This window comes from Adiantum capillus-veneris, chromosome 5 (assembly GCF_014529385.1).
Source record: "Adiantum capillus-veneris isolate H3 chromosome 5, ASM1452938v2, whole genome shotgun sequence".
In the NCBI taxonomy this organism is placed as follows: Eukaryota; Viridiplantae; Streptophyta; class Polypodiopsida; order Polypodiales; family Pteridaceae; genus Adiantum; species Adiantum capillus-veneris.
The window spans coordinates 13,693,718-13,710,082 of NC_140935.1; the positions used below are offsets into that span (position 1 = coordinate 13,693,718).

The 16,365-nt window shown below is 39.5% G+C and overlaps 1 pseudogene; it reads right to left on the reverse strand.

Moving 5' to 3' along the window:
- Nucleotides 1-15,708: 15,708 nt before the first annotated feature.
- Nucleotides 15,709-16,080, reverse strand: LOC147456895 (large ribosomal subunit protein eL32z pseudogene; annotated as a pseudogene).
- Between the last annotated feature and the right edge of the window lie 285 nt (nt 16,081-16,365).

A 16,365-nucleotide genomic window follows, 5' to 3' on the forward strand; every position in this document is an offset into this window, starting at 1 on the left:
AGATAGTCTTTCCAGATTCAGTGAAGGCTATGTTTCTCTTAATCACTTTGCCAGATAGTTGGGATACTTTTCGTACAGCGTTAAGTAATTCTGTCGCGCCAGAAGGTCTTACAAGCGCCAATGTAGAAGGCAGCTTGCTCACAGAGGAAGTGAACAGGAAGAACATTGACAAAGGCAAAGGCAATAGTGCTTTGGTCGTTTGAGGGAGACAACAGTCTAAAGAGAAGAAGGGTAAGAAGGCACAAAATCAAAGTAAGTCTCGTGACTCGAGGTCAAAGTATGACATAGAATGCTACCATTGTGGCAAGAAGGGTCACATGAAGAGAGACTGTACGAAGTGGAAACAAGAAAAAGGCAAAACAAAGAGTTTTGCGCAAGATGAAAAGAAGAGTTCAGTGAAGATTGAAGAGGTGAATGTCACAGGATCTAGTTCAGACAGTGATTCTGGTATAGCAGCTGGTGACATCTTCCTCACAAGAAATCTTGATTCTATTTTATTGACTGCAGAGGATGGACATGCTATGAGTGATTGGATTATCGACTCAGGGGCATCTTTACATGTTTCTCCGCAAAAGAGTGGTTTACATCATATGTGACTACTAAAGATTATGTCAGACTTGGCAATGAGCAGGTTTGTGACATACTTGGAGTGGGAGATGTGCAGTTGAAGTTTCAGAATGGCTCTTCTTTATGGCTCAAGAATGTCAGACATGTTCGAGCAATCCGAAAGAGCTTGATCAGTACAGGAAAGTTGGATGATGCGGGTTATGTGACAATTTTTGGGAACAACGCTTGGAAGATCTCCAAAGGTTCGATGACTGTAGCACATGGCAGCAATTCAGGGACTCTGTACACTTTACATTTTTCAGAGGTTAAAAACCATGTAATCAATGTGATTGAGCAGCCAAGTGTGTCACTGTGGCATCGTAGGCTGGGACATATGTCAAAAAGAGGAATGGAAATACTTTCTCATTATGGTTATTTGCCTGGCTTTTCCTTTCAAGATTTTGAGTTTTGTGAGCATTGTGTTTATGGTAAGAAAACACAGGAACCGCACAGATCAAAGAGGAATCGTAGGGACGAACGATTAGCTCTTGTGCACAGTGATCTATGCGGACCAATGCCTAGTTTGTCACTAGGGGGAGCAATGTACTTTTGTGCATTCATAGATGACTATTCTCGCAAAGTATGGGTTTACTTCTTGAAGCACAAGGATGAGGTGCTCAAGTTCTTTAAGACATTCTTGCAGCTTGTGGAGAATCAGAGTGGTCAGAAGCTGAAGTGCTTAAGGACAGACAATGGTGGAGAGTATGTTTCCAAGGCTTTCCAAGAATTTTGTGAAGCAAAAGGGATAAAGCGGGAACTAACTGCACCATATAATCCTTCACAGAATGGGGTTGCAGAACGTATGAATAGGACCATACAAGAGAAGTTCAGAAGCATGTTGTCAAATGCTGAGTTGCCTGATGGATTTTGGGCGGAAGCAGAGTGGCTACAGCAGTCCATTTGATCAACAGGTCTCCTAGTAGGGTTCTGGATAAGAGTGCAGTGGCCGAGATGCTATGGACAGGCAAGGAACCTTCGTATAAGCATCTCAGAGTCTTTGGTTGTGAAGCTTATAGCCACATTCCTAAGGAGTTCAGGAATAAGTTAGAACCAAAGAGCAAGAAGTATATATTTCTTGGCTACGGAGAATCGGGCGAGATGGGTTACCGGCTTTGGGATCCTGAGTCCAGAAAGCTTATTCGTAGCAATGATGTGCATTTCAATGAAGCCAAGTTTCCCGCTAAACCAGAGAAGACAGAGGAGATCAGAAGAGTTGTCTTCAGGGAAGATGGACCTAGTGCTAGCACATCAAGACAGCATGGTCAGGCTCAAGAACAGCCTATAGTGGCTAGAGAGGCAGAATCAGTTGTGGTGAGACATTCTGAGCGTGTCTCCAAACCACCTGATCGTTATGTGCCATCTCTAAATTATGTCATGCTCACATATTGTGGAGAACCATCTTGTTACAAGGAAGCATTACAAGTGGTTGACTCGGAAAGATGGCAGTTAGCCATGCAGTCAGAGATGACAGCTCTGCATAAAAACCAGACATGGAAGCTAGTTAAATTACCACAGGGCAAAAAGGCTCTACCTTGTAAATGGGTTTACAGGTATAAGATCACCGCTCATGATAGTCAGCCAAAGTACAAAGCAAGGCTTGTTGCCAAGGGCTTTAAGCAAGAACAAGGCATTGACTTTGATGAAGTCTTCTCTCCAGTGTTGAAGATGACTACATTGAGATGCTTTCTTGCATTGGTTGCTATATTGGATTTGGTGTTGCACCAAATGGATGTCAAGACAACCTTCTTGCATGGTGATTTAGATGTGGAAATTTACATGCAGCAGCCAGAAGGGTTTGTTGAGAAAGGCAAGGAAGATTTGGTATGCCAGTTGTTAAGCAGTCTTTATGGCTTAAAACAATCACCAAGGGCATGGTACCATAAGTTTCACCAGTTTATGCTTTCTCAAGGCTACAAACGTAGTGAGTATGATCACTGTCTATATAGAAAGAAGGCTAAGGATGGCATTTGGCTGATCCTTATTTTGTATGTGGATGACATGTTGATTGCTGACAAACACTTGGAAGAAATTTCAGCTTTGAAGTCAAAGATGGCAAAATCGTTTGACATGAAAGACATGGGTGAGGCAAGTCATATACTTGGTATGCGCATTGAGAGAGACAGATCAAAGAAGCTGCTTTGGTTATCTCAAACAGAGTATATTGACAAGGTTTTGCAACGTTTCAGTATGGAAGAGGGAAAGGCATTGAGTGTTCCATTGCCACCATATGTGAAACTTAGCAAACAAGATTGTCCTGTGTCTGAGGAAGAAAAGGCTGAAATGGATAAGATTCCATATGCATCTGCAGTGGGTAGTTTGATGTATGCAATGATTGCTACACGTCCGAATATTGCATTTGCAGTGGGAGTGGTTAGCAAATATATGTCAAATCCCGGCAAGAAACATTGGGAGGCAGTGAAAGGTATCATGAGATACTTAAAACATACAAAGAGTATGCGCATATGCTATGGTAGTCAGGATTTGAGTGTCAGAGGATACACTGACTCAGATTATGCAAGAGACTTGGATAAGAGGAGATCTACATCAGGATATGTCTTTACATTGGCTGGAGGTGCCATATCATGGAGATCTTGATTACAAGATTGTGTTACGCAGTCTACTACAGAAGGTGAGTATGTTGCAGCAAATGAGGCATGCAAAGAAGCTATTTGGCTTGGTAGATTGGTAGCAGACTTGGGAATCAAAGTAGATATGCTAGAGTTATATTGTGATAGTCAAAGTGCTATACAATTGGCAAAGAATCCAGTGTTCCATTCGAAGACTAAGCATATTGATGTGAAATATCACTTCATTAGGGAAGTACTTGAAGACAAGCAGATACAACTGCTGAAGATCCACACCAAGGACAATCCTGTTGATCTACTCACAAAGGGACTTCCAGGAGAGGGCTTTGTGCATTGTCGTGAGTTATTGGGTATTGGATAGATGGCAGCCATGTAAATCTTTGTACATTTATGTTCATAGGTTTGCAGTTACTTAAAGTGCCACATTGGACTTTAAATGGGCGGTTGTTGGGATTAAAGCCCAAGTGGCCTCTTATACGGATATGGTCGGCCGCCCGCCTAACTCACTTGTCACTAACTCCTTGAATGTACTCACTTATACTTTTGTGGATAATAAGGTTTTGGGAGATAACCCTTCAAACAGAGTTCTCTGCGTACTGTGTATCTCTGTGTGTGTGTGTGTGAGAGTCGACCCACGCTCCGCTCCGCGACTTCAGTTCTATCACCCAAGAAAGAAAATTGCCTCACGATGGAGGCAAGGAGTTCATTTGGTTGCTAAAGAAGCAAAGCTTTCAATGATTCTGCTTCTTTTTTGCCCCAGGTACGATACTTGCGTTAGCACGAGCATCGGCGATCACCCAAGTAAAAAAATAAACAACCGCTTCTATCGACAATGATGATTTTGTGCAATGTTGTTGAAACGGCTCCACTTTTGAACATTGTACTTCTGAGTGAAGGTATTGGCACATCATAAATATGGAAATCACATGCAATACCAAACCTGAAGGAGAATACATGGATAATATCAAGTGCAATACCAATAGATGATGTGTGGCTATTCAACACTTGGGTCAAAATGGAGGAATCATGTCTACTGGAAGCCAAATGCGCCAAAGAAGGTGTCATCATTGGCATTTGCTCCAATGATACTCTTACCGCGTCTATCATGATTTTGCTAATTTTTTGCAATGTTGAACGTGACTTTATTATTTTATTGAGCATGAGGAAAACATTATTATTCCATGGGTGACTAGCCAAGAAAATCACTATCAATATCATTCTGAATGAGTTGTTTAATTGATGCATTTTGGCTACTCAAGGAACCCATGTACGTGCAATTTTTTTCCCCCTTGGGCTATGGGGAGGGAGAAAGACAAGTAAATGAAACACACACACACACATACAGGGAGAGAGATGGGAATTTACAAGATGAGCAATGTATGAAAGCAATATAATACAAAGAGTTTTTTTCTGCTTGGAGGTGTTGGATCTTCAATGTATAGCCACTTGACAAGTTAGAGCTGTCTTGACCTATTATGGTGAAAAAGAAAAAGCAAGAGCAATACTTACTTCTTGATCTTTTTACATTAAAAAGGTTAGCATATATGTCTCGCATACCTAGGGTTTGTGTATCACACATACATAGTCTCTTAATTTTCTATATAGTTACAAATATAGTCCTAATTTGTCACATGGTCATATGGCTTGATCGGGTGTGCCACCTTGAGCTATTGATTCTTGCTTTCAAAGTGATATACGGTGTTCTAGCGTGTCTCATTAGGTTAATGTAGAAGCCTTAATGTGATAGTTTAAGATACACTTGAAAATGATTGTAGATGGTTGAGACAGTTTCACTATGTGGGAACTGGGTCCTGTGAGACGGGCAGTGGATCAGTTAGTAATTACTATGGTAATTACCATGGTAAACCCAAGGCATATAAATAGGACCCATTACATTATTGTAATCGGGTTGGCAATTATTGGCAGTTGTTGTCGACAGTTACGGGGTCATTTGTCGGCTGTACTCTGTTCATCTTTTGGTTCATAAGCCACATCATCTTCATTGTAATCCTTCATCTATAATTCCAATTACAACAGTGCAATATATTCCATTTATACCTACTCTGTACTCAGTTACTCTGAATCTGAATATCATTCTCAGTACTTAGTCTGGTTCTTATTCCAGTAGATGTATTCTAGTTCAGTTTCTATTCCTTTGTCCAGTCTATTGTCTGAACTACTACATCACTAGTAGCTGTAAGCTTCTAACACTGAAATTAGCTATCTCAAGAGATCATCTCCAATTCCATTTTGGCGATCACGGTGGCTAGAGTTGAAGCTCGTTGATTGAAACACTCTTCTCAAAGTTGGAAGTTCTCAGCTACACCAATGGCACCCAAAACCAGTCGTGGCCGGAAACCAACCATCCGTGTTGATCCTATTCCTGAGGAATCGGGAAGAGAATCTGACCCTAAGCTTGAGAGGGTGATTGACACTGAGGCCCATGAGGAGCACAGTCAGGCTGATGAGACGCAGGAAAATGTCCAAACTATATGAAAATTGATTCATAAGGCTTATATTGATGTGATAGACATGTGGACATACTCAGCTGACTAAAAAGATACAAGAATTTGCCAGAAGTAAATAATCGTGAATATTTACATCTGCCCCATTTTTCAACTTTTTTGACCAAGTTAACAAACCACTAGTTTTACCATGTTGTAATAAGCCCACAAACCAAATTTGGTAAGATTTGGATCATTGGAATGAAAATTGTAACCAAATTTGCGAAGTCAGTTTGCGGATAGAAAATCGATGACCATTTGATTAAAAAAAGTACAAACTTGATGAAACTTGGCTAGACACGTTAAGTTGAAGTGCTTAACAGATTTGTGTCAAGGTTGGAACAAAAATTTGCAAAAAAATAGCTAGAGTAAATAATCGCGATTATTTACATCTGCTTCAAAAATTGACAATCTTGCATATTTGAGCATACCACAAGGTCAAGCATATGAAGTAGACCACACAAATCAGTTTTGGTGAAATTTGGATCACAAAAGTGAGACTTAAGCTAGATTCTTGAAATCAGAGTGTACTAACACAAAATAGTTGATAAACTTGAACGGATTTTGTCCAAACTTGTTGTAACTTGTCCAAGGACCTTAATAGGTTGTATACTTGGCAAACCAAGCCAAAAAGTGCACAAATCTAACAAAAGTAAATAATCACGATTATTTACTATTGCTACGAGAGATACCATTTTTGACTTTTGAACTTGTACAGTGCTAGACCAGCATAATACAAAGCCACCGGGTAACTTTGGGTTCAATCGGATCCAAATTGGTACATGTTCACTCAGTTTCCAGGTTGCAGATTAATCCTTTCATTTTTGCCAAAGTCGAGTCTAAAAATCTCAACTACTGACTAAAATAGCTCGAACTGAAGTCATACACATAGACCTATCACAATAGTTAGCAAAAATTACACAGTTTTGTGAAAGAATAGCTAACTTGATCAAAATTGATATAGGAATCAGGTTGTAGACGAGGAATCGGCAGCTTAATAGAAGTTGCAATCAAGGCAAGTGGAAATTGACAACAAGTCAATCTGACGGTAAGTACTCTATTAGGGCTTCACAAGTCTTTATGAACCTTAGATCTAGTCGTGTACTAGGAAATCAGGGCATACTTGGAGAAACCTCCAGTAGAGTATCCACTGAAAAAAACGTGAATCAAGGCAACCCCTTGCACACTATTCTTGAAGAAGTCTCAGACACTTTTTCATATTTAACGTGTGAAATGTCTTCCTATTCGGCTCACTCAGAAACCGGAACGACAATGTGCTACAAGCATATACTCTCCCTTTATAAGACTAATCTCCATGGAGCTCAAGTTTACTTGGATCTTAATGAAGAGTACACTATTCGCATTGATGTGACCATGGTATTGAGTTCAAAGAGAAAATCACGGCAAACAAACAAGGAAAAACGTACATGGATAGAAACAGAAGTCAGTATTTACAAGTCGAAGACCTTGACATGATAGACAAATGGGGGTTAGAAGTAAATACTATAATTTTAGATATGGCCACAAAAGAAGGATCACCAAGTTTAGAATTTGAGGGATACAATCAAGTTGATTTGAAGCCTTTGAAACGGCTTAGTACTGATAATCCTAGGATCGCAGTCTATTGTTGGGAGGATAGAATGTAAAAGATCTTCTGTGGACTTTGCATGCCAAATAAAGACGACTAAGTCCCATGAAGATCATCTATATCTTCAAAATCAAAGATAAGGGATCAACAGATCCATCAACCTGCCTGTTTAGGGATTTTTATAACAAAAACTTTGTTATGATGACTCCTGAGGAGGTGGAGCAAACCAAATATCAAGGGTATTCAATAAGGGATTGGATATTGTGCCAAGGACCAAAAACTATTCCAAGAGATGAACACCGTGAGAGATCTTCTGAGCGTAATGTTAAGAAACCAGAAACCACCTCATCACAAAGAAAACCGGGTGACACTAAGGACAATCCATGGCTACATGAGTCACTATTTCCAACAGACTGGTCTGAAGGATTGAGAACAGGACCAACTGCCAGGAGACTGGGAGTTGAACCCAATAGACGCGTCAAACCAACTGATTTTAAAAAATGGGCCAAAAAATACAGTGAATCAGGGGATCTATACGACTACTTAGCAAGCTTTAAGTAAGTGGTAAGAGCGTGTGCAATCGAGGTTAAATGGAACAACCATGAGACCAATGAGTGCTACTACCAACCAAAGTATGATGGGAATGTTCAGTATGTGCCCATGAGGCCACAAGGACAACCCATGTACATATATTAGCCTAACATGGCCCCAACTCAAAGACCATCGATGGGTATGGAAAGACCTCAACCTATGTTGGGACAACAACATCCGTATCTAGAGCATAATGCAATGCCTGTAAAGTACATGTATTCAGAAGGAGTCATAGATGAACAAGCACTAGTGCCTGTTACACCCTATGCTGAGCTTAGTCTATCTACAGTAATGGTATAAGGAGATTGGTATAATGCACATCCACCACCAATGGAAGAATCTGTGACTTATACTCCACTAGAGCTCTCACCAGTCTATTGTGTAGCTAATCAAGATATTAGACCTCGTCTGGTAAGACCCACGATTAAGCCAAGAACATGAAACTGTCATAACTGTGGTGCATATGATCATTGGAAAAATGAATGCCCAGAGCCTCACAAGAACCTCAACCAGCTGAAGCTTATTGCATACAATGTTGCAAAAAGGGACGACACTTTTCGGAAGATTGTCCTAAAAAACCTTTAAACAAGGGTAAAACAGTAGTAAACGTAGTCCAAGTGATACCTAGTAGCTCATCTAAGAGTGAACCGACTGTTCCAATCAAGGTAATCACCAGAGCCCAGACTAATAAAAAGAAACATAACTCCTCTGATGATTTGAAGAATACAAAAATTGCCTCTCAAAAGACCAAAAGAAGCAAAAGCAAAATGTATGAGATGAGAAAACAGAAACAACAGGCTAAAATCAAGGAGAAAGCAAAACAACTATTCCAGGAAAAGGTGAAAGAAACTAGAAGTGAAGTCAAAGAAACAACCGTGAAATCTGGAGGATCAATTTTGGTTGATAACATTTTTGGGCCTATTAATGCAACCTTGGAAGCCTACCAAGAAGGACTTAAAGCAGGCCAAAACATGAAAAACAAATGGGAAAAACTATCTTTCTCCAGACATGGAAGCAGCTAAGCTTGAAGCTTATCAAAATTTGGTAAGAATCACCCAAGAAATGCTAGAAAAACAAAAACCCAAGCTTGAAAGTATCACAAAACCTAAAGAGCTGGTAAGAGACACTGAAGAAAAATCTGATGTGGTGGTAGAACCCCACCTTGAAACAAAAGAACCAAAACTTATAGTGCCGGACAATGAAGATGCCTTAGATGGAATTCCATTTGTAGAGGAAGATTGACCAGGACACTTATGGGAAAAAGTTAGAGAGATCAATGATGGAAGCCTAACTTTAAAGTCAGCTCCTATAGAGCAAGTTTGGTTGGACAACCTACCTCCTGATACGAACATGGATGTATAGTCCTTGTACGGGGATTGTGGATCTAAATCTTTAGGAATGTTGAAACCATTGACCTTGAAAACATTACCCTCTTACTTGGGAGATAACGAAGATGAATTCATAGTGTGTAAGACCACTCAAGTAAAAAGAGCTAAACAGACCCTAGAAGTAGACAACATTCATTCAATCATGTCTACACCCATCCAATACACTCTTACCTTGAGAGAACTATTAAAACTCAGACCATATCTATAGAATGATCTATAGAAAACCCTAGAGAAGGTGGGGATAAAGGGGCTAATCTCAAAAATTTTGGGAAAATTGAGACACGAAATGGACCACAAAGAGATTTGATCTGTACCAATGAACAAAGTTGGAGAATACTACGAAGGGAAAGAAGGAAACACCACCCTTCTAGTGAAATATAATGACATAGAAACCATGGCAATATTGGATAGTGGAGCAGGCATAGCCGTAGCCATGAAAGCAGTATGGGAATCCTAGGGACAACCAGCCATTAGACAAACTCAAATGAAATTGCAATTGCCTGATGGACGCATTGAAAGACCCTTAGGCCACAGAAACTCATTTATGAAATCATATTGGGAAGACCTTTCATGCGACAGGCACAACTTATCCAAGATTGGGCAAACAACTATCTGTACTTGAAGCAGGTGGGATCTATAACAAGGGTAAATATAAAAGATCACACTTATAGAGATGTCATGAAAACGCCCATACAAGAGTTCGATTCGGTCTCTTCGGCTGAACCAAGCTTCTATCTTGGTTAAACAAAGACACTCCTATTTGGATGTGCGGAGCTTTACAAAGTGCAAGCTTAAAACGAGAAGAATGTATCTTAGAAAGGGATTGCACAGACGAATCATATGTACCTGAACCCTTTCCAGAGCATTCATTTACATGTACGCTGTAATTACAAAACCCATGTATAGCTTGATTACACACTTTGAGTGGATTGAGGCATGTGAAGAATCCTTTATGAAGCTTAAGCAAGCTCTCACCTCAACTCCATTATTGAAAGCACCAGACTAGAATAAGATATTCCACATACATATAGATGCTTCCAATTTTTCCATAGGGTGTATACTAGCTCAACCAAAAGATGGGAGAATTGATTTTCCTATTTTGTATGCTAGCCGACAGTTGAATATGGCGGAAAACAATTATACCACCACAAAAGGGAAGGATTAGGAACGATCAATGCCGTAAAAAAGTATAGACATTACCTATTAGCCAACAAATTTGTAATTTTGTGGACCACCAAGATTTATTGTACTTGGTCAACAAGCCATGTAGCACAGGAAGAATAGTGAGATGGTTCATCATTCTTCTGGAATTTGATTTCATTGTGGTTGTAGAAAAGGGCACTACTCATCAAAGAGAAGATCATTTATCAAGGATTGTTTTAGGGGAATCACCTAAAGGGGTGGACGATGATCTAGCAGATGCATATTTTTTCTCCGTGGAAATGATACCTTGATGGTCAAAAAATATGGTATCATTGATGACCATAGCTCAAGTGGACTCACAAATACCACTTTCTATTACAATCGGATTAAATGAGCAATCGCCTATGTATCAATTACTAGCTAGTAGGCTATACAAAAGAAATTGACATGGAATATTTCTCTTATGCATTAATCAGAAGAGCCAATACCTAAGTCAAGCATATATTACCATAGTAGGACTTTACTTTGCAGAAGACCAAACTATGCGACGATCTTGAGACTTGGAGTATTTTGGCCAACTATGAGGAGTGATGTTTGATCTTTCGTAAAGGATTGTCCTCAATGTCAAAAACAGACACCCATACCTCATGTCACATTGTTCCAAATGTCACATGTTCCTAAGTGGAGTAAATATCTAGTTACTTACTCATCTAAATGCCGTAAAAGAGCAATTGAAACTAAAGCAAGAGACTATGCTCTTATTGGACACCAATTGTATCGATGAAGAGGTAAGGATCAACATTTACATCTCTGTCCAATGAAGACGAATATATTGCAATTATAGAACAAGCACATGCTAGATTAGCTGGAGGTCACTTTTCTAGTGAGACCACCGCAAGAGCAATCTTAACGACGGGCATATGGTGGCCGACACTTTCTTCAGATTCCAAAGAATATGTTCGAAGGTGTGATGCTTGTCAATGAGAAAAAAATGCCAACACGAGTAGATAGCTTGTCCTTAAGACCAATGATGGGAGCTAGAGCTTTTGCAAAATGGGGTATAGACTTTGTTGGGCCAATACAGCCACCTGCTTAGACAACCCAAGCTCAATATATCATTGTAGCTATGCACTATTTGACCAAGTGGGTTGAGGCTAAATCAACTCAAAAGAATGATGCTAGAACCACATGCCGCATTCTTATTTGAGTGTTTTCACAAAATATGGACTGCCAATAGAAATTGTCAGTGATAGGAAAACTCATTTCCTCAATGAGATAACCAAGTATTTGTTTAATGTTTATGGTCATCCATAATAAATCAGCTCCCTATCACCCACAAGCAAACGGACAAGTTGAGTATACGAATAAAATTATTAGCTCGGCATTGACTAAAGTGGTTAGTTCAGGAAGGACAAACTGGGAAATGAATCTCCATGCAGCTCTATGGGCTTATCGAGTTTCATTCAAAACAGCTTTAAATGCTACACCCTTTAACCTTGTTTATGGTTTTATTGCCATACTGTCGATAGAATTTCTATTGCTGACACTAAGGGTAGCAAAGGATCTTGAGTGGAATGGACATGAATTGTCAGAAAGACTTGAAGATTTAGAGAAGCTAGATGAGCAAAGGCCGATTGTTGTAGCTCACATCTATGCACAAAAGCGGAAACAAAAACATTTTTTTGCTTCCCATTTAATTACAAAAATCTTAGAAAAAGGGGACTTGGTTTTAGTCTATTCCCTTAAGCAGCACATTCCAAGTTTAAGAAAAAGGAAAAAGGACCGTTTATCATTGAAGATGTATCTCCAAGTGGAGCAGTTAAGTTGTCCACCCTAGATGGTGAACCAATGGTCAATTGGATTAGTGGATGTCGTTTAAAGAAGTACAACCTTCCACTAACCAATGAATTGTTAGAGACAATGCATGCAACCAAGCAAAGAAAGATAAAACGACAACAAGTTATTGATGAAGCCCAAGAGGAAGCTCGGCTTCGGATACTCAAAAGAAAAGCTGCTCACAAGAATCAGCAAATACCTATTCCCATCAACACCTTGGAAATAGATGATCGATAATGGGAATTGCAAAAAGATGCAATGTCAACAGATGATGAATGGTTAGGTGGAATGGACCTTCGCATCAAAGTACATCTCAACAACCATAGAACCAATGCATTGGTTGATATAGGAGCTAGAGTAAATGCAGTCCGTTATCGCTTTCAAGGGAGACGTCCTTTAATGACATCAAATCACCAATCTCTAACCTTTTTCTTTGAGGGTATATTTTCTTTATCTTTGTTTCCACACTATAAGCAAATATATCGGTATCATTCAAACACCATAATAGATTTTAAAAAATCTTCACACTTTGAGTTTAAGACACTTACCACGATCTCATTTAAGCACATGACCTTTGGATTCTTTTTTGATATGTTAATGGGTGGTGTAGCATCATCATTCTAAAATAAAATTGATATTAACATGCAAGTCACAAGATTTAGCTCAATAAGAGGAAAAACCAAAGAAGTTTACCCCTCCAGATATCTCCATATCACCTTTGTCATCAAGGTCTACCAATGCATGGTTAAACACCTATATTAACTATCATCTATAAGCAAAAAGGTAGGTCTCAACCCATGACGTAATCAATAATACAAAGAAGTCCTTACAAAATTCTTGATGATTGATATGCCATGGTCTTCACTTGTTTCCACCATATCAAACATCTTCCATGTTGACTACACACCAACATCATTAAACATAGCCAATTTGAGGAATCGCATGTGATTAATTTTGTGGAAAAGATCACAATTTACCTCTCTAACTTCTTCGTTTGAATGATCCAAGTCAATAGGTAAATTTGCAGTTAGAGGAGAGTCATTCCCAAAATTCTATAAACACAAATATACAAAGTAGATAAATATTCCAAACAATTTCTTGAATACTTTAAAATTTGCTACAAAATCTCAATGTACAAAACCTTACAACTCTACTAAGCAAACCTGATCAATAACGTTGTCATGCCAAGAATCATTCTTGCCACAAGAGGATGGTAATTGGAATTTTGTGAAAGATCCATTGATAGGTAGCACTGTAACCTAGGGGAGTGGAAAAAAGAAATTGTAGAGGGAACAAGATTGCTAAATTAAATCAAAGTCTAAACAAAATAAAGGCTATACATTGACCTCCTTAGTTTTTTGTGGATGTCCCAACTTATACTCAAGAGATATGCTGCTCGATTGCATGTATGTGGATGACCCGTTTGGAGTGTTACTAGCCTTGAAATGTAAAAATGTGGTCTTTAGGAACTTAGGTCTTTGTAAGCAAAATTAAAATAAAACTGAGAAGAACCGAGTACCTCTATTGGTGCTTCATAGCACTCCTTCGCACCTTCGCCGGTGGTTGAGTGCACACTTGAGCGTTGTTGTGAAGAGAAGGAAGGGTTGTCCTCCTTGGAAGGCTGAAACTACCTTATTAATAGTCCCAAAAAAGAGAACTTAATTGAAATTCAAATCCAAAGAAAAGGTGAGACTTACAAGTAATTCCAAGGAGGATTTACTTTCAAGCATTTTTAAATACACAATAGGAACTTCTATGACTTGTCCCTAAACACAAGGCATTTTTTGTCAGTTTAAAGCTCTCATTTTTTGAAACAATTGTACATTGGATATCACATTCAAAAGAGATACTTACAACATGCAAACATGACACCTGCATAACGCTTCCAGGGATATAACATCCATGTGCATCTTGGTTGATAGATTCTATTTCCACCTTCCACTTTGCATAGGTATTTCCATCGCAAGACTTTGAAAAGATTGTACCAATGGCAATCTCCTTGGTATCTCCATCTAAGAAAGGAATAAAGACATACTGTTGTTGCACACCTTGAGGAAACAAGCCATATCTACAACTGATATTCTCATGTGAGAGGATTTGAGATGAGCCCATGATGGAGACCATCTCTTGAGATCCTGCAGGAACATAACACTCATCATCCATGGTTGCGACACTTTTAGGAGAGCTCACACTCCGTTGGTATCCCTTTTGATTATCCACAAGGCTTCTTGGTGCTTCCATACTATCTAAGCTATCTTGAGTTTGATTCTCTTTGTCCTCCAAATCAATGATTAGAGAACGATACCCCCTGCTCTTTTCACTAGAGAATGACATAGCTTTTAATCGCAAATAGCGTATGTGCTAATTTAGCTTTTGAAAGATCACTTTCTCTGACATGTACTCACCATCTTTGTCCCCAATGCCTCCAAAAGATATCAATGGATTCCTTTTGCGCCGTATAAAGTCTTCGATCTGTTCTCTCATCTTCTTATCTTTACTTAGGTCAGCATTTATGAATTTTTCTATAGTGAATATACCCAGACCATTCTCAGCCCATTTTCGGATATTCTCTAAATTTTTGTTATATCTGCTGTGTTCCCAACTATAATTCTTTCTAAGAAAGGACTTCTCTTGAGCATTCTTTGGGATCAAAATTGATGGGGGTGGCTGAGAGAGAGGCACTTGTTGCTTGGTTGGTGGCTTGCTTTGGATAAGAGTCTGTTCATCCTGCAAATTTAATATTGAAGTAGACACCTTGTCATTATCATGGCCATGCTTCTCCTGCGATAAGGAAATCTTCGAGGTCGACAATTTCTCTTGTGCCCAACTATACATGCAACTCGGTGTCCGGGTATGTCCACTCCCAAAGCTTCGCATGAAGGCACAGAAATATATAGAAGACTGCTTCCATTGATGTTACTCTTGAGTATGGTGCGTGTGTATCGATCCGAACCTAAGTAGCCATTAACAAATTGAGTAACTTCCCTTGCATTCGAGCGAGTGATGCCTTCTAAGCACTCCTCCATGTTTTGATGAAAGAGCACGAGATCTGTAAGAGAAAATTACCAATTAAGCACAATTGAAATAACTATGGGATCTCTCTCTCTCTCTCTCTCTCTCTCTCTCTCTCTCTCTCTCTCTCTCTCTCTCATTTTGTTACTTTGACTTTGTATCGGATCCACCACATTGTAACGCTCTGGTCTCATAGGTCACTTTGGGCTTTTGAAGACGTTAATATAACATTTCATTTCATTTTCATCTCTCTCTCTCTCTCTCTCTCTCTCTCTCTCTCTCTCTCTCTCTCTCTCTCTCTCTCTCTCTCTCTCTTTCGAGAACATGATCATTGATATTGAATATTCCAAAACCAATACAACAGAGCATGGCTATCACAAACACAAAATTACAATTCTAAAATTTCTTAAATTATCTCATCCTTAAATGCTGTGATCATTAGGACCGGGCAACACCTACTCATCCTCCTGACTACGAAGCCTAGCAGAACCATTGGTAACTGCAATGTTGAGCTGAGTGGCTCGCTCCACAATTGATTTCCGCTTCAAAGTGGAAACATTGTGAGCAATCTCAGCACAAAACTTCTAGTTGTGCATCATAAGAAGGTCCAGCAAAAACTTCGTGAAACCATTGGGTAGCACATGCCTTGTCTTCTTATTTGAGCCATACCCAATGTTAGGCATCAAAATGCACCCTTTGAATTTCCTCCTGACATGTGAATCAATACCCTTTGGTCTACGCCAGCTTGGCTTGACATAGATCTTGCGATCACTCTGGGCGCGCTTGAACTTCTTTACACACTTCTTCACAATCCTAGGCTTGACGAGGGGGGTTCACCATGGCTGCCGCTGTTAGCGTTGTCGCCTCCCACCTCTCACACCTCCTCTCTCTTTGTTACTCTGACTTTGTATCAGATCTACCACCTTGTAACTTTCTGGTTTCATAGGTCACTATGGCCTTTTGAAGACGTTAATATAACATTTCATTTCTCTCTCTCTCTCTCTCTCTCTCTCTCTCTCTCTCTCTCTCTCTCTCTCTCTCTCTCTCTCTTGCGCCTATTGAAGATGTTAATATATCCTTTCATTTCATTTCTCTCTCTCTCTCTCTCTCTC